Below are 6,791 nucleotides of genomic sequence, written 5' to 3' on the forward strand. Positions count from 1 at the left end.
GAAATCTCCTCCACACATAGTCTCGAGGAGTTGCTTCATTAAGGAAGACATTCCATCATAAAAGTAGCTCACCAATAGCCATGTGTCAAAACCATGGTGAGGACAAGCATTGATGGCTTCCATGTATCTCTCCCAACACTCATAGAATTTCTCATTCACTTTAGCTGAGAAGTTTGAAATTTGCCTTTTCAAGCCATTTGTCCTATGAGTAGGGAAAATTTTCTTGAGGAATTTAGCTTGCAAATCAGTCCAAGTTTGGATACTCCTTAGCCTTAAAGAATTAAGCCAAATCTTGGCCTTATCCTTCAAAGTAAAAGGAAATAGTTTTAGCCTCATCAAGTCGATTGAAGCTCCTCCCTCTTTGAATGTATTACAAACATCTTCAAATTCCTTGATATGTGCATAGGGATTCTCACTTTCCATCCCATGGAAAGTAGGTAGAAGCGGAACAATATGCGGTCTAATTACTAGCTGCTCTGTATGAGGCACTATACATGATGGTGCACTCATACAAAGTGGATGCATGCGGTCCCTCATTGATCTGAATGCTTTGGGATTATCCTGGTGACCATGGTGACTATGCTGATCTTCAGGTGTAGCTTCTATGATGTTCAAGCTCAATTCCAACTCCATTTTATGAGGTATTTCAAGTTTCACAAGTCTTCCTCCACTGTCTCGTATCCAATTTGGCATACACAACTAGTATCAACTGTAACAAAAACAAAGAAACAAAAGAAAACAAAACTACAAAAAGACTAAAATTAACTAAAACTAAACTAAAAGGTATGCTAAAATATGAACAAGAAAAAAGAAACAATTAAAAAGAGTTAGTAAAATGAAAGAAAAATCACCAAACTTGTGATGAAGATCACAAGTTCTCTGAAAAGATGATATCACTGTAAAGTTGGCACCATCCCCGGCAAAGGCGCCATTTAATTTTGAGAATTTTTCCTTAATGACCATGGAGAGTATAAAAAACTTAAAAAATTTTTAAAAAATTAAGCAAAAAGCGACTAAATTACCAAAATACTTAGCATTAAAAGCAAAACTTCCTTCCTTATTTCTCTTCCATTTGATTTCATGCCCAGCTGGTGTACGTCTTGTTGATTGGTGTTTAATTAACTGGTGTACCTTGATTTCGGTCCTCAGACGAGAGTAATCAACAAAATTTATAAACCTATTTCACCATGTACTAGAATAGCTTCAGCTAGCATAACATAGTGACTCTAGGATCGTTCACTGGGATGGGTTTTCAAATTACAACCGATATTAATTCAAAACTGAATTGGTGTTTTTTCATTTCAAGGTTAGCTTTAAAAGAAAACATAAAGATGTTTGAAAAGGTTGGTTTTAAAGTGAAACCAATAAAGTAACGGAAATTACTTACAAAGAAAAGTGTTTCTTGGAGTTTTTGGATCACTGGGCTCAGGTTCCTATTACAAAAAGAGAGTTCCGGTCACTTGAATCTTTTCCTCTCATTAGGGATTTAACATATAGTTATTTCCTGAACCGGTGTGGTACAGATGCTTCCCTCCTATGGTTTCAAACACTAATTCCCTATCACTGAATCATCTTGCAATGGTTCATACCTCTCACCTAGTATTGGTCATTCAAGGTGATTCTTAACCTTGGATTATTCGTCAAAAGCTCACAAGAGATAACTAATGAATGTCTCCTTAGAGTCCAAAAGCTTACCAAGTGTTGGCTATTCTAGAAAATCCTACCTTTAAACCACCTCCCAAAGGCTCGCAAGAGATAAACTAGTGTATCTCAATGGACGGAGACCACTTGCCTTACCAAGTGTTGGCTCAGGTGAGTTTAAGGCGTTTTAAGTTAACTAAAAACATAGAAACCATTAATGGGTCACACTTTCTCTTCATTAAAAGCTAAAACAACAAAACTTCCAATTTTTGCATTCGGCACCTTACCCAGCTTCCTTAACTGCAAGAGACAAAAATCCTAACCACTCATTCTCTAAGGAAACATCCTCAGAGTTTGTTTGGCTAGTGAAAAAAATACAATCAAAACAAGTAGGTAAGGCAGAGCAAAAGCTCTGTGTATTACTTTCTTCAAAAACTATACAAAACGTTGGTCTCTGAGAAAAAACTCCCAAGCTCTTTGTAAAAAGGAAATTACAAATGATATATAGGAGGTTATTCACCCTTTCTTCTTACTTCCTAACTAAGGAATCCTATGATTGGTGGATTACAGGGAGAAAATAGGGATTTAAACAACAAATATCTGAAGAAAAAAATATAAAAGAGTCGGTCGCAAATATCTAGGAGCACACAAGTGGATTTCGCAGCTTGCAACATGACCTACAAAAATTTCGCAAGCTGAAAGTGTCCATTTCGCAAGAAAAGGTGGATTTCGCAGCTTGCATTTTGTGATTTCGCAGCTTGCGAAATTGTCTTTCAGCTTGGTGCGGTTGTCTTCCAATAGCCATAACTTCTTCATTTCAGCTCTGATTTGCACACCGTTTGAAGCGTTGGACTCCTGACTTCCCAAGCTTCGAAATGACATATAGTATGCATAAAATGGACTCCAGGAAGTGCTCGAAATGTGTCCTACAGTTGCTGTCCTCTTGGATTTCTTCATGTTAGATTCCTCTCTCTGTTTTTCCTCCTTGCATTCTTGATTTGCTTTTGGCAAAGAACTACAAAGCTCCAAAGCTTGGATTATTCTTGTAAATGAGCTTCCATTTGCTTTGCCATTGATTATATAGAACTCTCCCTCATCTTAGATTGCTTTGGTGATCAAAAAGCTATCAAAAACACCAAAACTTAACACAATTTGATTAGAAATGATTGCAAGGGTCCTTAACATGCCAATTGAGTTAAAAGGTAATAACTACTACTCAAAAGTGTTTAAAAGAGTTAATTACAAACTATAAAATAGCACTTTTTGAGTAGAAATCAATGAGATTGTAAGCTAATCATATATTCCCTATGAGTTGGGTCATTGTTGATGGAAGCTAATAGTAATAAGTATTCTCAATAGAGGCGCTATGATATCTCATGGGATTAAGATAGAGTGTCCCCTTAGGTGATCCTAAGGAGGTGTGTTCATGTAAACTATGGTAATAGTAGTTCCTTAAGTGGAACTTGACATAAGCTCTTAGAGAGTTAATATATATTAGTTGAATACACAATAAGAGGATTTATAACTCAAAGATAGTAGAGATAGTCTTGAGAGGTTAATAGCTTTCACCCTGTTTGACTACAACTACCAGGTCAAGGGGGGATTAAATACAATGAATAACAAGTCACAAACTCAAGCACTTAGTGTCTCATTGTTATTAACATAAGGTACCGGAGTGCAGTTGATTATCTATAGTGAGATGTTGAATCAACTTTAGAATTGAATTTTAAAGGAGTCAATATTGTCCTATGGGTTCTAATGGTCCTCGCTTTAACTCATATACCTTATTGACACAATTTATGAGGGTCGGATTAACTTTTGGTTTACTTTTGTGCACAAATGAATTTTGGTAATTACGAAAGGTTGCATAGGGGTTAGTGAACAAAGTTTCTGAATTTGGTTAATTGATTAATTGGAAGACCTAGAGTTAATTAATTAATTAATTAGGATCCATTTTATACTAAATTAAGTGACCCAAGTCCTTGGTAGGCTCAAGTCACTTAAGCCTAATTAAAGAACCCTATAAATACCCCCTTAAGGGTTAAGGTTTCAAGTTAATCGTCTTCCACCATCCAAAAAGAATGAGAGAAACTCGGCCTCCACCCTCCCAAACCTCCTCACCGGTGGAGTGCAAAGATCAAGGTAAAGTCATCGCGATGGAAGATCTTAGGTATTCGAGACCTTCGAAAACTTAAGGTTTCTTTTTCTCCGAAAACAATAGATTTGGGAACATCCAAATCTAAGCTAAGTGCACTAATCTTAAAATTGAATCCTAGCATTGTTTAAAATGCATGTTTTCAACTATGCATAAGATTTAGAAAAACTAGGAAGATTCACATGCACCTAACCTAATATTGGGATAAAAAAACAGAGAGATCTAGGATTCCCTACACCTTATGGATTTTTTAGAGTTGATGAAAGTCAATAGCAATAGGTATTCTCAATAGGGGCACCATGATATCTCATGGAATTGAGACAAAGTATATCCTCTTAGATGATCCTAAGGTGGTGTGTTCATATAAACTATTGTCATAGTAGTTCCTTAAGTGGAACTTGACATAAGCTTTTGGAGAGTTAAGATGTGTCAGTTGATCACACAATAGGAGGATCTGTAACTCATGGACAATAGAAGTATACCAGTTCATTGAAAACTGAACGTGATAGATAACAAGTCACAGACCTGAACTTTTAGTGTTTCATTGTCATTTATATAGGGTATTGAAGTGCAGTTTATTCTTTGTAGTGGGATGTTGAATCAATTTCAAGATTGGATTCTAAGGAGGCTAGTGCTATCCTATGGGTCACAATGGCCCTCACTCAAGCTTGTATAACTTGTTAGCATGATTTATAAAGGTTGGATCGACTCTTAGTTCACTTATGTATGTAAGGGTGTTTTTGTAATTATGTAAGGTTGCATAAGAGTTAGTGAACAACATTTCTGTATTGGGCTAATTGATTAATTAGATGACCCCATTTTGGGTTAGATTAAGTAATCCAAGCTCATATGGGTTTAAGTTACTTAAGCCCAATAAGGAACTCTATAAATACCCCATTAGGTGTTAGGGTTACAATTTAGTCATTTTCCACCGTCCAAAGAGAAGAGAGGGTCTTCGCTTCCACCTTCCCCAAACATCCCACTGTTTTGTTTTAAAGATCAAGGTTGAGTCATTGGGCGGAAGACTGTAGGTCTACGAGACTTTTGAGGACATCATTTTGGTTCTTCATTACACGAATTTGATTTATGAACATCTAGATTAGAGGTAAGCACACTAATCTTAATATCTAAATCCTAGAATTGTTTTTAGTAGTCATGCTCAAGCCAATCAAATACCCCTATCTATTGTGGCATATCTCGATTATAAGATATGGAAAATAGATGTCAAAGACAGGATTCTTAAATGGCTATCTTGATGAGAGCATCTACATGATACAACCAAACAATTTCATAGCAAATGGTCAAAAAGAAGCAAGCATCCAGCTCATGGAACAAATGTTTCGATTAGGTAATCAAGACTTTTGACTTTGATCAAAACAAAGATAAGCCTCGTGTGCACAAGAAGGTATAAGGAAGCATGATGGTTTGTATGATCTTGTATGATGCTAACCTTCTACTCATTAGAAATGGTGTAGGGTTTGTCATCAGTCAAGATCTAATTGTCTACTCGATTCCAAATGAAAAATCTAGGATAAACGCAATATATTCTTAGGATTGAAGTCTTAAAGGATTACAAGAATAGGAAAATTATGTTGTCTCAAGCCACTATATTGACAAGTTTTTGGTCAAGTATGTGATGCAGGATTCCAAGAAAGGTTTCTTACCCTTCAAGCATGGAGTTCCTTTTCCCAGGATTAATGTTCTAAGACACCTAAGAAGAAAGAGTGCATGCAAGCAGTACCCTATATATTAGTAATAGGTAGCCTCATGTATGTGATGCTACGTACTAAACTAGATGTTTGCTTTGTTATAAGGATGATGAGTAGATATTGGTTTAATTTAAGCTCAAAACATTGGATAACTATCAAGCATATACTAAAGTTTCTTAGGAGAAAAAGAGATTATATGTTTGTATTCTAAAGTGACAAGTTGGTACCCATTAGGTAAACAGATTCAAACTTTAAATCTAATAAGGATTCTTGTCGACCCACCTTCGATTTGTATTTATTCTAGGTGGTGTGGTTGTTAGTTAGAAGAGTGTAAAGTAATCTTGCATTACTAACACCACCATGGAAGTCGAGTTCGTTAAGATTCTGAAGCAACAAAAGCTTAGGAAGTTTCTTATGGGACTTGAGGTAGTAACTTTGGTTGTACCGCTCATGACATTATTTTGCAACAATAGTGGGGTGGTGACACAATCTAAAGAACTAAAAAACAATCACCAGGGTAAGCACATTGAGAGGAAGTACTATTTGATTTGTGAGATAGTGCAAAAGGGTTATGTAATAGTGGAGAACCTTCTATGGAAAATTTGGTAGATCCCTTCACTAAGACTTTGTCAATCATAATCATTGATGGTCATATGGATAACATGGGTGTCATATGTGTTCCTAGTATGGTATGAGGGCTAGTGGGAGATTGTTAAGATAAGGCCCTTAAAAGATGACATGATGTAACATTTCATGGATTTGTTATCAATTAATAAGCCTAATAAGGCTAGTTAATCAATTGAGATCCAATTGGGCTAGTTTAAGTGACTCAAACCCAAGATGAGCTCAAATCACTTAAGCCCACTAGATGCCTATATAAACCCGCTTTAGAGGTTAGGGTTTCAGTCTTATATTCTATTCTCTTAAAAAGAGAAAGGGAGCCCTATCCTTCAACCTTAGAAAGGATATCACCCCTCTAGTGCTAGGATTCAAGGTAAGAGACATCGTAGCCAAAGATCATTGGGTTTGTGAACATTTTCGACACATCTTCATCGACAAGTTCATTAGTTATGATTAGCTTTTTTAGCCTTACAATGTAATATGAATAAATTGTTAACATTTAATGATCAAATATTTATAGTATATAACTATTGAGTATACACTTGAAAAATTCATATTTCTTATTACTACACACGACATTATTACCATATATTTTGAGATATATATATATATATATAGAGAGAGAGAGAGAGAGAGAGAGAGAGAGTATGTATATATATATATAT

The sequence above is a fragment of the Vitis riparia genome, chromosome 4, assembly GCF_004353265.1.
Source record: "Vitis riparia cultivar Riparia Gloire de Montpellier isolate 1030 chromosome 4, EGFV_Vit.rip_1.0, whole genome shotgun sequence".
Taxonomy (NCBI): domain Eukaryota; kingdom Viridiplantae; phylum Streptophyta; class Magnoliopsida; order Vitales; family Vitaceae; genus Vitis; species Vitis riparia.